Source organism: Stenella coeruleoalba (assembly GCF_951394435.1).
Source record: "Stenella coeruleoalba genome assembly, chromosome: 3".
Taxonomy (NCBI): Eukaryota; Metazoa; Chordata; class Mammalia; order Artiodactyla; family Delphinidae; genus Stenella; species Stenella coeruleoalba.
In genome coordinates, this window is record NC_137148.1 from 159,501,818 (window position 1) to 159,521,665 (window position 19,848).

The window sequence follows — 19,848 nt, forward strand, 5'->3', positions numbered from 1 at the left end:
TAGCAAGAGAAAAGAAAGGAAAATAACGGGCATGCCCCCACACTCTTCAGACAATAGGAGCCTCTTAACCTGTTCCTTTGTCCAGAGACACAGGCCATTTCTCAGTGAAGGCCTCTGCCATCACTGAGGTTGCAGGGGAGATGTGGTAACTGGGGAGAAAAAGACCAATGGGGATGACCCCCTCACTCCTCAACATCCAAGCCCCCCACTTTCTCACTTGTCTGGCTAGAAATAAAAGGTTGATCCCATGGTTTTAACTTTCAGCTGCTGTTGGACTTTGCGTGCCTTGCGTAAGCTGGGAGACAGAGGCAGGAAAAAAACCCACCATAATCACCCTGTTACGGGCTGTTATTCAACTGTGGACTTCCAGGCCCCATCTGCCTGTTAGCATTCACTTCTTAGAGTTTCAAGTGCATGCTGTTTGTCCTCTATCTTGCCCCATGCGGCTCTCAAGCCCTCGTAATATGACCTCATTTCTCGTGCCACATGTAAAGATTCTAACATTTTGCAGATACTGAATTAAAAATCTATTATTTACATTGACTTCACCATTTTCATTTTCCTGGTGTGTTCATTAGAAAATTCAAAATTACATATGTGCCTGGCATTATGTATTTTTTGGTGAGCAGTGATCCAGAGGATGGAAATGTATGCCTCCTTCGACTCCTTAAACTTAACCCCACTCTGGGGCAATGTCCCAGCCAGGCAGAAACTGCAGTGTGTCTTGGAGAAGGTCTTTTGCATTGAGATAGTAGGATGCTCTTTTAGCTTCAAGAACTTGGATGTTGTGGAGTTTAACCTGGTATAAGTTCAAATTAGAGTGTTTTAATTTTAGGATGTTAAAGGTAATCCCCATGGTAAACACAAAGAAAATAGCTATAGAATAGTCCCAAAAGGAAGTGAGAAAGTAATTTAAATATTTTATTGTAAGAAATCAGCTAAACACACACAACGAAAGATAGGAATGCAGGAAATGAGGGGCAAAAAAGCTTTGGGCAGATGGAAAAGAAACAGCACAATAGCAGAAATAAGTCTTTTTTTTGTCAGCAATTACTTTAAATGTAAATGCATTAAACTCTCCAATCAAAATACAGAGATTGGCAGAATAGGTAAAAACATATGTTCCAACTATATGCTGTCTACAAGAGACTTACTTGAGATCAAAAGACTCAAGCAGGTTGAAAGTTAAAGGATAGAAAAGGGAATTCCAAACTCAGTGAGAAAACTCAAATAGTAAACAAGAGAGCAGGAGTGTCTATACCAATATCAGACAAAATAGACTTTGAATTTAAAATGGATCAAAGAGTTAAATATAAGAGCTAAACTATACAAATTTCTGAAGAAAAAAAGGGATAAATCTTCATGGTCTTGGATTTGGCAATGAACTCTTAAATATGATAGCAAAAGCACAGGCAACGAAAGGAAAAAGAAATTGGACTTTATCAAAATTAAAATCCTTTGTGTTTCAAAGAACACCATCAAGAAAGACATAATACAACCTTCAGAATGAAGGAAAATGTTTGCAAGTCATATATCAGATAAAGCCTAGTATTCAGAATATGTAAAGAACACTGGCAACTCAACAATAAAATGTCAAATAACCAAATTTTAAGAATGAGAAAAAGAATCTGCATAGATACGGCTCCAAAGAAGAGAGACAAATTGCCAATAAGCACATGAAAACATGTCCAAAATTATTAGTCAAAATTATGCAAACTGAAACCACAGTGAGATACCACTTCATACCCACTATTGTGCCATATAATTTTTTTAAAAACAAGGGTTGGCAATGATGTGGGGAAAGTGGCACTTTCAAGCATCGCTGGTGCAAATATGAAAAAGAAAATAGTTTGGCCGTTCCTCAAAAAGTTCAACACAGAGATACAATATGGCCCAGGAACTCCACTCCCAGGTATATGTCCAGGAGAAATAAAAAACGTATGTTCACACAAAACCTTGTACATGAGTGTTATATTGTCATATCATTATTCATAATAGCCAAAAAGTGGAAACAACCCAACTATTCGCCAACTGACGAATGGAAAACTAAAATGTGTTATATCCATACAATGACTATTATTCAGCCATTAAAAGGGTGAAGGACAGATACATGCTACAACCTGGATGCACCTTGAATACATTTTGCTTACTGCAAAAGTCACACACAGAAGTCCGCACATTGTATGGTTCTATTCATATGAAAGGTCCAGCATAGGAAAATCAATAAAGACAGAAAGACCCAGGGCTGGGGTGAAAGGGGAGGACAGAATGAGAATGACTGATACTAGGTATGAGGTTTCTCTTGGGGATGATGAAAATGTACTGGAATTAGAGATGTTCATTGCAAAACCTGAGTACACTAAAAGCAGCCAAATCACACAGTTAAAAAAAAATGTGAATTGATGGAATGTGAATTATATCTCAATCAAAGATAATATGACAACATTTTTATAGTCATTACTCTTGATCAGTTTCGTGATGGAATTCCCACAGTGACTTCAATGGAGTGGCTTGTATGGGATGATATTTGAGGCTCAACCCTTTGGGACTAGATGTTCATTTTGAGCTGTTGAATGACGGTGAGGGCCAGCCAGTATATTTTCTTCACGGAGGATCAATCCCCATATGTACCCTTGGTTTGAATCCTTGTCTTTTTCTCTTCATATTCCTGAAACAAGTTCCTAGGAAATACATTCACAATAGAGGTGTTGACATCTTCCTGGCAAAAGTCTTAACTTATTCACAGGTGAAACTTCAGAGCTCCTTATTACTAGCTGCCCGGGGAGTCCCCTGAATCAAAGTAGGGCTTATGAAGATGGACCTTGCATTTGAGTGTGCACTAAAAATACCCAACAGGCTGATCACATGGGGAAGATAACTTTATTTACATGAGACAAGTACAAAGTCAGCACAACACAACGAAGGATAGTATGGGTGCTGGTGCCTGATGGCCTGAAATCAAATCCTGTTTGAACGTCACGTGTACCTGGGAAGGTTAGTAACTTAGCCCTTCTGTTTCTCAGTTCCCTGGCCAGTGATATGGAAATATTAGTGGGACCTGCTTATTCGTATTATGTTCTGAGGCTAAAAATTAGTAAATACAAAGCCTGAAGAAAAATGATGGGTACTTCATAAGTGCTACCTACATAAATGTTCAAGTATTAAATGCCTGGAAGAATAAGTAGGTTGTCTCCAGAAAGGGCACCTAGGAGGCTACAAACAGGAGGATAGAGCCTACTTTTTCACATTGATGACATGAGTAAGACGTTTTAGAGCTCATGGAAAGAATATTATTTCTTGTGATGCACTGTGGGGTGGGCAGAATAGGGGCTGTGACCCATATTTTATGGTTCAGGGCACTGAAATTTAGACAGATTGAGTAACTTGCCCAGAGTCACAACACTGATGAGTGATGGGTCTGAGGCAGGGGAGGGATAGAGATTCCTGAACACATGGACATGAGATCATGCCCTGGATACACAAACCAAGAGCTCTCCTCACTCCCTTTCCCACATCCTCCTGCCCCAAGGATGCTGCAGGGAGACAGCTGGTACTCGGAGGAGGTGCCTGGCCCAAGAGAATGGCTCAAATCTGGACCCACCTCCTGGCTCTACGTTTCAATCCCTGACCCCAAATACAATGTCCTTCCCCCAAATGCAGATCCCCTGATGGACCGGGGTATCCAAATATGTGTGCATCTTCCCTCCCTTCCCCCTCAGCACTTGATTCTAGCAGCTGATTTGCAGTGAGACTTCCTGGTGGTCAGGTGACCACCCTGAATGACCAGTAGTCTACTTGACTCCCTGACTCAAAACCCAGGACATTCCAAACCAACTGCCCACGTGACAGTTGCACAGAGAATTAGCATCATCTTCAACTGATCAAACCTGGATGATGAGCAGTTAATATTCATTAGCTGGGAACAGGGTCTACTGGGCTGGTGTTTTGGTGGCTTAACAGATGAAGTTTACAGGCCCCCAGGGTCTCACTGACTAGAAACTGACCAATCATCTGAGCAGCTTGGACTAAGGCCTGGCTAAGAGCGGGCAGTGGCTGCAGAGGCTCTGAGTGGGCACCTTCCCTGCCCAATCCTCCCTCAGCCAGATCCAGGCTCTGCTGTACAAACTACAGCCATTCTCCTGAATCTACTTGCTGGTATTATTTCCACAGTACCTTCAATGGAGTGGTTAGTGGGGGTGCTATTTGTGTCCCTACCCTGTTGTTTGGCCAGATGCTGATTCTGATGTGCCTGAACCACCGCTGTGGATGGCCAGCAGATTATCTTGATCGCAGATGATATTCTTGTGCATCCTGTGTTTGATTCCTTTATAATCTTCCTTTTCTTCTTGGTACCCGAGTCATGATCCTGGAAAACACAACAAAAACTGAGAGAACTATTGATATGTTGCTGGGAGAAGACCATGCAGAGGTGTCAATTCATTCCCAGGTCACACGTCTGTTCTCTTTCTTCACCAGCCTCCTAGGGGAGTCTAGGGGAGTCAAGTGAATCGAAGCTGGGCTGAGAAGAGGGTGTTGCAATGTGGTGTGCACTGAAAATAGCCAGCAGGCTGACTGCACGGGGACATGACTTTATTTAGTGAGATAATACAGAAAGGGAGCACAGCACAGTGACCGACAGAGTGGGGGCTGGTGCCCGATGGTCTGGATTCAAACCATACCAGAAGCCACATGAACCTGGGAAAGTTATGCAGACCCTCTGTCCTCAGTTCCTTGTTCTGTGATAATGGAAATGTTAATAGGGCCCACTTATTAGTATTACATGATGAAGCTTAATACAGCAAATCAGGTAGACCCTGATGAAAAATGATGGTTACTTCATAAGTGCTACCTAAGTGTGCAAATATTAACTGTCTGGAAGAATAAGCAAGAAATGTGGTAGTGCTGCCTCCAGAGAGGGGACCTGGATGCCACAGGGCAGGGGAGTGGGGAAGGTTATGGGTGTGATGCTTTAGAGCTTGTGAAGAATATCTGTCATCATCTCCTGTGATCCCCACATCAGCCCCGTGGGGAACTCATGGCAGGTGCTGTGAACCATATTTTATGGTACATGGCACTAAAGTGTTGAGATTTTAAGTGACTTTCCCGGAGTCGCAAAGCTGATGACAGATGGATGTGGGACAGGAATGTAGTTGGTTCCCTGGGACAGAAATCCCTGAACCCCTGAATCCTCTAGATGGTGCTCTGGACTCCTGAGCCCAGGGCTCCCCTCCCTCCATCCCCCCAATCCTCCTGCCTGCCCCATGGTTGCTCCAAGGACAGGAGGGGTCTGAGCCAACAGGAGGGGCCAAGCCTGACCCACTGCCTCCCTTACATGTTGATCCCTGACCCCACAGCTCTTAAATATCCCTGAAAGAAGGTCCCTTGAAGGATCAGGGGGTCCCATCTACGTCCCTCCTCCCTCAGCGTCTTCACACACTGGGTGAGCCTCCTGGTGGTCTGACCAGTGGTCGGCTTGTCTCCACGTGGCTCAGAGCCCTGTTCTCTCCAAGCCAGTTGCCCACATGGCACATCTCAAACAAATTAGCTTGGTCTTCAACAACCAGGCCTGGATGCACAGGTAGTGCTGATTAATGAGGACAGTGGCCTGCTGGGCTGTGCTTGGTGGTTTAGTGGGTGAAGCTGGCGTGCCCCACTGTCGCCTGACTATTGATGTGAGCAACTGTCGGAGTAGCCTGGGCTACGGCCTGGCTGGGGAGGGGCCGTGGCTGCACTGGCTCTGAGGGCGCACCTTCCCTGCTCATCCTTCCTCATCAAAATCCAGCCCCTACAAACTCCTCATCCATCCCTAGACCCTGCAGTGGCACAGGAGAGAGGCCCATGCCCTTCTAGAGGGACCCCTCCATAGCCACAGCCTAGAGACCCCATCCCAGGACTGTCTCTGAGGATGACCCAGGCCCTCCTAATCTCTGTCACCAAATGTTCATTCCACTAACCCGATGGCATTGTCCCTTCTCTCCACGTTCCCAGGCAGCACCCAAACACCCAGTGATCCTGTCCACATCAACCACTGGAAATACTGCCACGAAATCCGTTTCCTTCCTTTCTGAAAACCTCTAGATTTAGACTGCTAATATTTGCTTTTGGATTTTGACATCGACATTCAGAAGTGTTTAGCCTGTAATTCCTCCTGTCCTGTAATATCTGCTGCGGGTATGCCATCAGTATTCTCCTGGTCCGATGAAAGCAGTGTGGGTGTGTTCCCTCTGTATCTGTTCTCTGGAAGAGTGTGTAGGTGACAGGCATCGTTTCTGTCTTAAATGTTTGGTAGAAATCAGAGGAAGCCACCGGGCCCTGAAGTTTGTTTTGTGGGGAAATTTTTTGGCATCTCTTTCTAATTGAAGTTTACTTGGTGTATTGTACAGGGCACAGATCTTAAGCGTAGAGCTTTATGGTTTCTTGTAAATATAAACACATCTGTTACCAACACCCAGTTCAATATACAGGATGTCCCCAGCACCCTGGCTGCCCCCTGTAGAAGGGGAGAAGAATAAGTGCTAACTTATTCGGTTATAAGAATGAAATCAGTTACTCCACGTATATTCCAAGTGCAGTGATTTACACACAAATAACTCAAAATGAGTGTGGCAGCACAATCAGAAAGTAGTGGAGGGTGCTGGAGGGCTGGGAGAATCCAGTCCCTTTGGGATTTCCGCTGTGGAGGTCGGGCCAGAGTAAGGAAGCTGAGAGGAGCTTCTCAGAAGCATCTGGGCTTTCACAGAGGGAAAAACTACTGCCCCCCAGAATGCAGTGCCCATTGTAATTCACTGAGCCCTCCCTTTGCGGAGGGTGCTTTTCTACACTTGTGTGTTATTTTACATAGAAGTGTTTAAAAAAAAAAAACCGAGGAGGAGATCAATTTTGCTTGATGTAACAGCCTTTCACTGTTAAAAATAAGACCTATATCTAAAATTTATGCTAAATCTGTACAGCTCCGACAGGAAGTAACCGGCACTCACTAGCTGACTCAGGAGCGGAGGGGGAGCAGAGAGGCGGCCCTCCTTCCTTGGCCTCGTGTCTCATTTAAGCTGCCAGACGCTGCGCAGGCTCCATCCCCTCTGAGTCTCAGGCTGAGGCCTCCAGGTCACAGTCCTCACAGGTGTCAGACCAGAACCTGCCACACAAAGGCAGGGACTGGAGTCAGTGGGGAGGTGGGCTCCCTGGGGTCGGTGTGTGGGACCCAGGGGGCTACTCAGACCCTGCAAGTGACTTTGGGCCCTGACATCCCCAGGGCTCACATCCCCAGGGCACTGGGGCCTGTTTGCTGCTCTTTGCCAAGTGTGTTCTGGTAGCAGAGAGACCTGTCCTACAGGGGCGATTTAACCTGGGCATTTGGCCGGGCGGCGTTCAAGTGACTGGTCTCCTGAACAGTGAAAGTGATGCAGAGGAAAGGGGAGGCTCTGGGGCTCCACGGTGAAAAGTGTGGGTCCCTCCCACCTGGGCGCTGTGAGGAGTGGGAGGTCTGATGACACAGGTGGGAGTAGTGACCCTGTCCCTCCAGCCCACACGCAACACGGCCCATCATGACACCAGCACAGTGGAAGTGGGCAGAGAACCGCAATGTTCCCTTTTCCCCTAATAATCATTTTTCTTTCTTTAACACCCCAGCCAAACTTGCCTGTGCTTTTTAATTTAAGAATATCCTGATGCTGTGGTCATAGAATCATAAATTTTATAGCTTTGCTATATCCCAACATGAAAACTTTATAGAAGACACTGCTTTTCAGCGTGTAATAAAACCAGATGTATTTGTTATTTAATTATAAGGTCATAATTATTTTGGAAACCTGGGCTTTTAACTCATCCTAAATTAGCATTGCTTTGAATTGCCTTCATTTTGTGTGTGTGTTGTATTCAATGTTTACACATCTATGGAAAATCTATAGAACCTCAGGTTGAGAAATGGTGCCATGAGGTGACCCAGGCCCTTCAGTGGGGCTCCACAGAGGCTGCGGGGTCCCCAGGGGGTGGGCAAATCCCAGCCAGGTGTGGATCCTGCAGTGTCCCCTACCGGATGCCAGGGCTACCGTGTGCCCACAGGGATGCAGCAGCGCTGGGCCAGGTGAGCTGTCTGCTTGCGTGAGAAGAAGCCCCGGTGCCTCTGTCCTCCTCACCCTTTCCCCAGGACGCCTGAACTGGGGGGTACCAGGGCCACTTCAGATATCTCACCACACCTGGTGATTTACTGGGGATGTTGCCTGCTGACCTCGGCGGGTTGGGAGGGCAAGGCTGGGTCCTGCAGAGGGAGATGTTGAACCTCACCAGGGACACTCTTTACAAAGAACACAATGTGAACACCACCTCCAGGAGTGATGTATGTGGTGACCCCAGAGACGCCTTCGGCCCCCCATCTAAACATAAGAGCCTGGCATATTCAGGGCTTCTATGGAACAGGGACCGTTCCCTGGCGAGATGCACTCAGGTCATCCTCCAGTTGCCTGCCCAGATTACCACCATTCTCTTCTCTCCACCTTTTTGTTCACATGCAGTGGTGACCACCTCCGTGCTCTTCTCTGGCTTTTGGGTTTTCCTGAAGCGCAAAAAAAAAAAAAAAAAAAAAAAAGTCAGGGATGGCAAGGGAAGCACATACACTTATTTGCCTTCTGCTCTTCCTCCTACCCTCTCCACACTCACATTTCCTCTTCTTGTTCTTCCTCATCCTTTTACTTCAGCCCTTCTCTTGAATCCAGGACAAGAGAATTTCTTTTTTTCTTTTAATTGGATGAGTCAGTCTTCTTTTACTTATTTATTTATTTTTAACGTCCTTATTGGAGTATAATTGCTTTACAATGGTGTGTTAGTTTCTGCTATATAACAAAGTGGATCAGCTATACATATACATACATCCCCATAACCCCTCCCTCTTTTGTCTCCCTCCCACCCTCCCTATCCCACCCATCCAGGTGGTCACAAAACACCAAGCTGATCTCCCTGTGCTAAGCGGCTGCTTCCCACTAGCTACCTATTTTACGTTTGGTAGTGTATATCTGTCCATGCCACTCTCTCACTTTGTCACAGCTTAACCTTCCCTCCCCATATCCTTAAACCCATACCGTTTTTATGCTAAGTTATATTCTACATGTAGCTGGAAAAATGTTAAGAATATTTTAAAGAACTGTGCATCTATTTCTGAAGCTGATTTGGCTGTTCAAGGCTTGCTAGCACTTTATCCATCTCAGTACTATTTCACTTAGTAAACAGATGCAGTTGCCATGATTGCTGCATATGTGTCTGTGTTCCCTTCTAGGCTATATGTTTTTGAAGTTAGAAACTATATTTATATCACAGCCCCTATGTATAGCACAATATCCATTGCTAATTCAGATTGTGTTTTAAGATATGAGACAAAATGTAACACTTTTATTATAGTCATAAACATCTAGCAAACCAACCAGAAAATAAAAACTAATTTTCAATTGGTTGGCCAAGAACAATAAAGAGAGGAATACCTAGTGCAAAATCATATCTCTAATAACTACTGTTGGATTTAGAGCACACACATGCTAAACTTATTTTAAAATATCTTCTCATCAAAGATTTGAGGTTGGACCTGAAAAAATTATATCAGAAGTGAAAATACTTATGTGGTCTGACCAGCGTGGATCACACAGAGTAAGTGTATACTATGTATAAAGTAGATAAACTACGAGGTCCTGCTGTATAGCACAGGCAACTATATTCAATACCTTGTAATAACCTATAAAGGAAACGGATCTGAAAAAGAAATATATATATCTGAATCTCTTGGCGGTACACCTGAAACACAACATTGTCAATCAACTATACTTCAAGTAAAACAAAACAAAACAAAACAAAGTAAGTGTAAAGGGAAGTATAGTTTTATAAATTCACCTCTGATATCCAATGGACCAACTGAAAGAAAACAGAAAGTACAACTTTCTAGGAGACAGGACATGGCCAGCAAACAAGGCCATTACCCTCGGTAACGGTCATACCTGCCAAAAAATACACAGACTAGCCTGCATTCATGAATACATAGGAATTCATTTATCTGGCATTGTTAGGCAATGAGGTATTGTATGTTAGGAGAAGTTTTTTTAAATGACAAATTGAAGAGGAGTTATTTTAACCTTCACTCGGTAATTTTTTTCTAAAATTAAGAAATGTATCCACTGGTGTAACTAATGTTTCCGTGATAACTCGGGGTCATCAGTTCAATCAACGTTTGCATGAATAATGCAAATGGAAACAAGACAGGCATGCTTACTGAAACTGAAAATGACATGGCACTGGCTGGAATAACTGATGAGACAGAAAGAGAAAAACAAAAATGAAAACAAACCGTGATCAAGAAACAATCAGTCAAGTTCTGACTTTCTGTACTTAGTTTCAAAACGAGATACCACAAATCCTAGTGAGAGACTCCAGCATCATTAGCTGTCTTTCTCCTTTGTTTCCACCTTCCTTTCCTTTTCCTTCTATCCTAGACTGTTCCAGGCAGTGCTTATAGCTGCTTGCAAGACAAATTCTAATACTTGCTTTCTCTCACACAAACTTCACAATATGTCCATGTGATAAATAGTGTGGAGGTAAAAGACAATTCATCACAGGCACATCTCCTATGAAAATAAAATTAGAAACTAGCTTCTAAACATGCAGAGAGAAGGGCGTGGTGTCAGGCACTAATTTCCTTGCGAATTCCTCTCCATTTCTAATAGACGTTCTTCTTTACCAAGATCCCTTTTTATTGGTGTCCTATTCCAGACTGCTCCACTCCGCCCATCCTCATCCTGTAAAATACATTCACACTCTTTTGTGACCCTACTTATTTGCCCATTAAATAATCAGTCATAGAATTGTCGGAATTAAATACACAGTGAAATTAAAATACTGGAGTCACTTGGAGGGTTTAAGCAGCTCCACCAGAAAATACTGGGCATGGATTTAAAAGAGGCTGCCTGGGACTTGCTCTTGTCCAAGTTCTTTCTCAAGAAGTATCTGAAATAAGCCTAAATTCAGAGTTAATCAGTCTGGCCTGCTTTCTCAGGTGGACTGGAATTCATTGCTCTTTCCCCTCAACTCCCTGATGTCAGTGGCACTTTCCGGAGGGGAGGTGGACTTCTCTGCCTACTGCAGAAGCTCAGTTCCCCCAGGACCCACTCCCCGTCTGAATCCCACACTGGAGGCCAGATGCCAGCCTTCCCAGAACATTCGTGGTTTCCTTTCAGTTTTTGACCTGCTCAGATTGAGTTCCTGTAGACTCTTTCTCAGCTTGAAACCTGATCTTCAACCCCTTCCCTGACCTCGATGGTTACCTTCCTACTTTAGGCCTGAGGTGCTTTAGCTATAAATTGATATAGTTGCCCTTCATTCTAAAGTCTTCTTTCTAAAGCTCTACAATGTGTGGCTCCTTGAAAATGTTTCTCTTTGCTGGTTTTAATTTTGTAGAGAATTAAAACCACAGCTACTCTAAAAGACAGTAAGTTGCATTGGATAAGGAAGGTGTGCTTTTGTAGTTAGATTAACAGGGATGGAAGACGACTTAGTATGTTTTAAGATACTCATGATCCGCTCTCGTGAGAGTTGGGGGAAGAAGGGGAAGAGAGTTAATAAAATACCAAACGATTGTGACAAATTAAGTTCACCAAGATGTAGCTGATTAGTTACTACTTGAATAAGCCACACAAATCCAATTCAAGTTGTCCTTTATTTTTCTAAGAAGGATCCCAGTGAACCGAGTCCCATGTTCAGTAACTCCACCTTCAATGGCTTAGTCTTTAAACATGGTTATGTTGCTGGAAGAAGAAATATTGCCCATCAGTCCTAACTGATGTTTAGCTATCATGTACATTTCAAATAAATTTATAACATTGCCTGATCTCAGTGTAATACATTCCAAAGGGGCAAAGAGCACACGAAAAGTTATGGAGTCTCCATCTACTACACTAAAGTGTGCAATAAATTACATATTATTTGGCCGTGAAATTCACAAGCCATAGAAACCACGCCATTAGCAATGTATACAGTGGTAAACAGCAGGTAATGAGAATGATATAAAACAAAACAGACTGTGTATGTTGGCACTGCTGCCAATAAAACAATCATTAAATGCATTCATATGCATCTACGCTAGGTAAGCTCTTTAGGGCAATTGCTATGAGTTCTACATACCTGTCAGGATATTATATATAGCCCACTTTCTATGGCCTTTATTCAAAGACGCTGAGAAAGGGTTACTCTGGGTAAATTCAGACCTTTTCTCAATATAGAATTTGGTCAACATGCATTCTGAACAGCAAAATTTCACAGTGCTTTCAATTTTCCTACACTAATTGCCACCTCAGCAAATGCAGGATTAAGTATAATGGATTATAAGAAGTTAGAAAGGAAAGATGCAAGAAAAGAAGGAAGGTAGAAAAAAGGTGGGTATGGAGTACTTCAACATTTATATAGAGTGGACCTAAAACTAAACTGAGGTTTCCCTGAACTATTAGCATACGCTATAGAAACTTAAATGAAAAAATAAAAAAACCAGCAAGGGAAACTCAAAGATTCTTTGTTTTTTCACTTTACTGCATATACACGTCCATCTTAAACAATCTATATGCTTATATCCAATAAGAGAGCATTGTTTTGCAAGGCTATTTGGGTTCTATCAGCATGTAAAGGTCGGACAACTCAACTTTAGCAGAGTCAGCCTTCAGGTGAATAATTGCTTCTTTCAGGTTGCGAGCATTTGAATTTTCCAGAAATGTTTCCCAAAAAATGAAAACTAAAAGAGTCCTAGGACAGCGTCCTTTAGAAGTTTTATAGTATCAAGGTTTTTGGAGGAAGAGAATCCTTGTCGATTATCAACACAATGATTCCAAGCAGGTCAACTTATGCTGAGAATATTATATAACAGAACCCACTTCACCTCCATTATACTGACAGTGATCTTCCTTACTTCAACCTTGTGCTTCTTAGTAAAGTTGAAAATACGGAGCCAAGAACAGACAGTGACAATGCCAGAGACTCAGATGTACCTATAGGTGCCTTCAGACAACATCAGCCACCCAGGCTAAAGTCCTGGTTTAAAACATCCCAACATGAATGAATCTCAAAAACCATATGCTGAGCAAGTGAAGCCAGATCAAAAGGGCACCGACTGTATTATTCAACTTACATGAAATTCTAAACTGGGCAAAAGTCATCTCTAAAGATAAAAAACAGATCCGTGGTGGCCTTGGGGTGGGAGATGGGGATACTTTTGCAAAAGCCTAGGAGGAAACTTTCTAGGGTTTTAGGATTGTTATCTATCTTTATGGGGGTGGTAGTTAAACAAATGTATACATTAATTAAAAGTCACTGAGCCGTTGACTAAAAATGTCTGCATTTTATTGTATGTAAATGATACCTTAATAAGGTTGATTACAAAATGAACCAAAACCAAAACAAAGCAGAAGAAAAACCTCTCAAGACCTCAAAGAAAATACACTGTTTTCTTCCAGGGTACCAGATTGGAAATGAGGCATTGGTCTGTTCTACCCTCAGATTATCCCTAGGATTATCTAGTCTGTTTTAAAGCACTAGAGTCCCCTATCAGGAAAACTCACCCCATGTTTAATTACTTTGATTTCTTCTCTGCCTCTTCTCCCAACACAGTGAAGTCATTCACAGAAGAAAAACCAGCTTTTGCCAAATTTACATCATCATATATTCTTTCCAAAGCTATTATTTATGTAATAAAATTTCGCTACACTTTGTAAAAATCTAGCTTTTTGAGCCTTACAAATCTTAACAGTTAACCTATTGCCTCCACTGGAATTTGGAAAAAAATTATTTTGAAAAGGAATAGCTGAGACTTGACATTTTTTGTGTGTGTGATTTTCTCTTCCCCTAAGAGAGAAGTGAGTAGGAATGAGAAACACATACATAAAGAAAAAAAAATTATCTTGCTGCCTTTGCATGGTTATAATTTATAGGAAGCCCTTTTCAACAATAATCTATTATCAGAATCAAAAAAATATAATCTCCATGAAGGCCAGGCCAGGATATTTGTCTCTTTTTCAGCAGATTGCAATACAAACCACATTCATGGATATGCTTCTTGATGATCTTTGTAATACTGGAACAGTTGCCCATTTCCTCATGCCTCTTCACCTTAACTTCAACCTGGTTTTTCACTAACGACCTCACATTTCCTTCTCTATCACTTGGTTGTGGGCCTCTTTTCCAACTCCAACTCGCATTTCACTCTGGCACCAAAGGAAGACTCACACCTTCCTGCTTTTTAGTGATACCTCAAGGTCATTACCATATTGTGATCACCCTGAAGAATAGCCAGATAATTGTTATTTCAGAGCCATCTGACAGTTTGTAGCCCTAAAAATTAACTAAGGACCGCATTTGTCAAAAGTATCCTAGTTTAAGATTTTGGTAATAGAGCAACAGTAATTCCGAAGTCATTTATGACAATCAGTGTGGGAAGCACCCTCCTTCAGGAAGATCCTTTGCCATACAATATTCTTTCCCTGTCTGCTAATAAGGAAGCACAGCCATGGAAAGTAACCTTTTGTGGAAAGAAATACTTGGCTTCCAGAAGGCTTGCAGTTCATACATTTTTCTTGAATTAGATTCCCCATTAATAACTTTATCCACAAACAGGTAATTATCAGAGTTATGTAAGCAATTAAGGAGATGCTACTCCACATTCTTTCAGCTTGTTGACCTTTCTCACTTTATTTCATGTGGCTATCTGAAACATCAGTGATTTACATGCCTTTTTTTTTTTGACAGATTTCTGTGTGTGTGTGTCCCCATGATGAAAACATCATTAAAGTAAAATATCATGAATAGACTCTTAAGAAGCAGAGTCTACTGAAAGTCCTGGAAAATATGAAAGCACTAATATTCATGGACAACTCTACACTCTGAAAGTTACTCCAAATTTTGTTGACCTCTCTTTTGTCTAGTTTTTCAAATTTTCTACCACGATCATTTGTTAGTTTTATAATTACATAATAAAGGCGTTACATCATACAATCTTTTGTTATCCATTGCAGTTTTAAAACTATTCCTTTCCTTGTCCTCAGCAGATATGTCATAGATTATGAGTACACAAGCAAAGACTTTCAACGTAACAGTACTTTATAGTGAGAAGAACTATACTGAGCTATCTCTATCCTAAGACAATGCACTAGGAAAGCACTAGGAATTCTTAAGCACTAGGAATACAGAGACGATCAAGAGGCAAGTTCCTTGCCTTCGAGTATACATAATCATTATAGCAAATGCTTAAATAGCACTTAGTACGTAACTCACCACAGCAGTCTTATTATCCTCCTTTTTAATAGGTGAGCAGAGGAAGCCACAGGGAAGTCATAGGGTAAAGCCAGAAGTTGAACCTAGGTAGACTAGTACACTCTCCACGGCTTTAACTACTACATTAAAAAAAAAAAAAAAATATATATATATATATATATATATAAGTTTCATATATATATATATATATGTATATAACTCCAAGTATTCCAAAGTTACAAAACACTTATCTACCAAAACTCAAAAAGGAGCACACAAACTTGCATAGAAAATAAACATGTGGGCTTCCCTTGTGGCGCAGTGGTTGAGAGTCTGCCTGCCGATGCAGGGGACACGGGTTCGTGCCCCGGCCCGGGAAGATCCCACATGCCGCGGAGTGGGTAGGCCCATGAGCCATGGCCGCTGAGCCTGCGCGTCCGGAGCCTGTGCTCCTTAATGGGAGAGGCCGCAACAGTGAGAGGCCCGCATACCGCAAAGAAGAAAATAAAGATGTAAAAGTTCATAAATAAACCACAATATAACCTGCTCCACATAATATACTGACTGCAGTGTCCTGGGCCTCTCCCATCCTTAGGTAGCCGGAAATTACAACAAAATAATACTTTTCACCTTTGGAAGCCACACCATCTCTCATACCAACCAACCAATTACTTCCTTAGAACTGGAAATTAACCTGAATATCATAAAATATATATATATAGCATTAGTGATGTAGAATCTTTGTTTAAAGACAATAACTTCAATAGCAGAGGGAACTTTACCATTGCAGGCTTCAGATAACCTCTATATTTCTCAGATTTCATGCTAAATCATAAAATGCCATACTGTGTCTGAAGCTATTTTTTCAATAGTCCATTTTCTTAAATGGACTAGCAAAGCAGTAAATACTGAGGAACATTTTGGCTCTCAAATCCTAAAGCCATTCTGATTACGCCTCGGTGATCATGGGGACGTCATCGGAACTACCAGAGGACTGGCTGAAATACCAGTGTTCTGGCCAGCTTACAAATTAGAAATTATACAGAATCCAATTTTATTTTTTTGTTAAGTAATTCCTATGAGGCTTTTAGGATGTCAGTGTAAAGTCCTTTCATGTGTAATCTTTATCCATTAGATAGGGAACAATGCCAATCCCTGTCATAAATACTTTCACAACCTGACACTGAAAATCCATTGCAGGGCATAGGACCTGCAAACAGGATATGAATCACACACATCCACTCATTCAGACACTCCACAAATATTCATTTTTAAGTCTACTATATGCCTATAATGTACCGGCCTCTCAGATGCTAGACGATGCTAAATGCTGAAACAGACATACTCAGTTCGGGCCCTCCTGGAACTTATTACCTACAGAAGTGCCTTCGTTGTAAATGGTCAGGTCTCAGCCAACGCTATTATCATCAGCAGGTGACCAAAGGATAGAGCTTGCTTCCCTTCAGAGGTACAAAACAGTTCTTACACCTGAATGGGATGCAAAGAATAATCTGACTTCTGTTCACCGGGGGATGAATTGAACTGTCCTTGCAGAAGAGATAACAGATGGTGTGAACCCCAGATCCTAGAAACGGGCCAGGCACACGACAAGTGTTCAGCTTTTCAAAAACAAATGAACAATCACTTCCTCTCCTAGATCTTTACACCCTTCCTCTGTTGGCTACTTTCTCTCAGCTTATAAACATCCTCAAATATACTCACTTAAAAAAACTCTCAGACCTATGATTCTTTGGATATTCTTGTGGATAACCTAAGTCTCTACCATGCCTTCAAACACCTGTCCTCCCAAAAGCCCACATCTGTACCTTGGGCCCAGACCTGTCTACCAGGCCCCTCTAAAGTACTGAAGATGAAGTAAGATCCTCTCGCCACCCCCAATCCCTTTCTACTGTGCTCTGTATTCTCAAAAAGATGCAGCTGTGAACTGTCACCCACGCTTGCTGCCCTCCCTTTTCTAACTGCTCACCAGGCCTCACCAATTCTCTCTCAGATCTGCAAAACCCGGTCCCACCTTTTATAACTTAAGTGGGACCCTTAGATTACAATTCACCCTGCACCCAATCAACTGCCTTCCACATGGAGGTCCAAGTGAGCCTCTAAACCAGAATTCCATGTCACTGTTCTTTGGTGTTTCCCGCAGCCTTCAGGATAAACATCCAAACTTCTGACAGGACAAACAAGGCGCCTTTCTGTTGGGCCCCACTAAGTTTTCAGTATTAACTCTCATTTCTTTCCCAAACCCTGAGTTCCAGCCCTGTACATTAGTTTTGCCATATTTTCCTACATTTCTCAAACTTCAACACACACAGCTTTCTCCTGCCACCCCAGGAGCTTCTATATATCCTTAGAAAGGACAGCCCTTCCTCCAAGAATCCTACCCTGAACTTTCCCTTCCAAGTTTCTGTGCTCTGCAAAGGGGAAAGATGGCGGGGAGGGATACATTAGGAGTTTGGCATTAACATATACACACGACTATATATAAAATAATCAACAAGGACCTACTGCATAGCACAGGGACCTCTACTCCAAATCCTGTAACAAACTGTATGCAAAAAGAATCTGAAAAGGAATGGATATATGTATAACTGAATCACTTTACTGTACACCTGAAACTAACACAATATTGTAAATCAACTATCCTCCAATATAGAATAAAAATTAAATCAAAGAAAAAAGAGATTCTGTGCTCTGTAGCAGCAGAACTCACTTCTTCCAGAGCACTGACTCCTGTGCTTGTGTTTACTTGCTGCCCAGCAGAAGGGAAGATTACCTAGGGCAGAAGCATCGTCTCTAGCAGCCCTTGGTTCTGACAACTCATTCAAGTGCCAGGATACTTTACACACATAACCTGCTTAATTAATTCTAAGAACCCACAGAAAGAGTGGTTTTTAATGTCATTTTACAAGTGTGGGGATTGTAGTGCAAAAGAAACCTGTCCAGGCCACAGAGAGCATAAGCCCTGGAATTCAAACCCTAAGCTGCCTTCACACCGGTGCTCTTTCCACTATATATGATACACCTATTGAAAAAATTTTTTTTTTCCTGAGCCCTGTTTGAATGGAAAGGAAATGAAGCTGGGATATATCCATTTCCTAATCGCTTTGGTGTGTACCAGGCAAAGTCATTCAACAGACCAGGTAACATCTGTGCAACAATTAACGATGCTCCAAACTGTGCTAAGTGTTCTACTTTGTAGAGTCTAGAAGCATTAACACAGTGCATCCTTGTAATCGCCACGGAGGCTGGGTCCTGTTAAGCCCATGCTACAGATGAGAACACTGAGACCTTGAAGCCTTAAGGCACTCGGCCGGGGTCACCGAGCTGGCAGGAGTCCTAGGCCGCACGCCCCGTCTAGTGCACGCACACCCGGGCACTGGGCACCGGTTCTAGTGCCCACCCTCCACCTTTAACCATTTAAAACCCAGCTTCTCAGCGCCCACACGAGGGCCCCTGGAAGCGGGAAGTACAAACCTGTCTCGACAAGCCACGGCTGGAAGAAGCTCTGGATACAGCTCAGGGGCAGAGGGTGCTCAGGAGCGGCGCCCAGTCTACCCCGCGGAGGCAGTCGGCGTTAAGTCCAGCAGGCCCTCCCTCAGGGAAGCCCGCACGGAGGGCAGAGGCACCGAGTCCTGCAGCGCGCACAGGTCCTCAGAGCGCGAGAAGGAGTCGGCCGCGCTGTCCGGGCGCAGCTTCACCGAGTGATCATGGCCTGAGCGCGGCCTCGGGGACGCTGGCTGCAGACAGGATGCCCACATCCTCCTGTGGGTCCCGGCTCGCCTCCCCGCCCCTCGGGCGCCCACCGCCCGGCGGCTGCGGCCCCGCATCGTGCGCAGGACCAGCGTCGCAGCCAGAAGACATAGGGCCCCAGCTAGGCCGGGCCCTCCATGCCGCGCTCCGGAGCCCACGCGCGGCCTGATGTTGGCGCGGGAATCAACGCCCTCCCGAGCCGCGCGGTTGCGGTTTAAGCCTCCCGGCGGGCCCGTGGGGGCGGGGCTCGAGGACTTCCGCGCGCTCGCCGTGCGTCCGCACGCAGACCCGCCTCCCTTAACGACGCGGCTTGAGGAGCAGCACGCAGACCCGCCTCCCCTGACGACGCAGCCTGAGGAGCGGTGTCGGCAGCTTCGAGACTATGGCAGCGCGAAAGGTAGGAGGTGTGGAGAATTTGGGGTTTCCAAAAAGCGTTTGCTGACTGATCCAAACAAAAGTGAGACTTGGTTGTATCAGCGCATTTTAAAAGTAGTTAAACTCCCGCTAAGTGTCTGTGCTCGCCCCGCCCAGGAGAGAGCGTGAAGTCCGTGAGGGACACAGGAAAGGCTGAGTGGACGTCTGCCTGTGGTCCCTTACCTGGTGCACAGGTGTGTGAATTTCTGCGGAGAGCTCTTAATTTCTGTCGTTTCTGCTGACTTGACACGGTGGTTGGCAAACGGTGACGTGTTCCGTGCATTCAGGACATGATCGTGGTTCCTAGTAATCACTTTGTTTTGTACTGACATCTCCACAGAGAATTTACTACTGAATATCCACTTTAGAGAAGAGAAACTGAGGCGTAGGAAGTGAAGTGACTGA

The 19,848-nt window shown here is 43.6% G+C and overlaps 1 protein-coding gene and 1 long non-coding RNA gene across 2 annotated transcripts in view; one reads left to right on the forward strand and one right to left on the reverse strand.

Annotated features, from left to right (window-relative positions):
• The window catches only part of LOC307183920 (uncharacterized protein), a 284,255-nt gene extending 269,251 nt beyond the window's left edge, over window positions 1–15,004 (forward strand). Inside the window, exon 7 of the mRNA XM_079917092.1 lies at window positions 14,758–15,004. The gene's annotated coding sequence lies outside the window, so the exon portion shown is untranslated. The remainder of the gene's footprint in view (window positions 1–14,757) is intronic.
• Window positions 1,733–19,544, reverse strand: LOC307183921. The gene is made up of 3 exons (XR_013827637.1): window positions 18,754–19,544; window positions 6,978–8,548; window positions 1,733–4,366 (listed from the first exon to the last, which is right to left on the reverse strand). It is a non-coding gene; the product is annotated as an uncharacterized lncRNA (long non-coding RNA).
• Window positions 19,545–19,848: the final 304 nt, after the last annotated feature.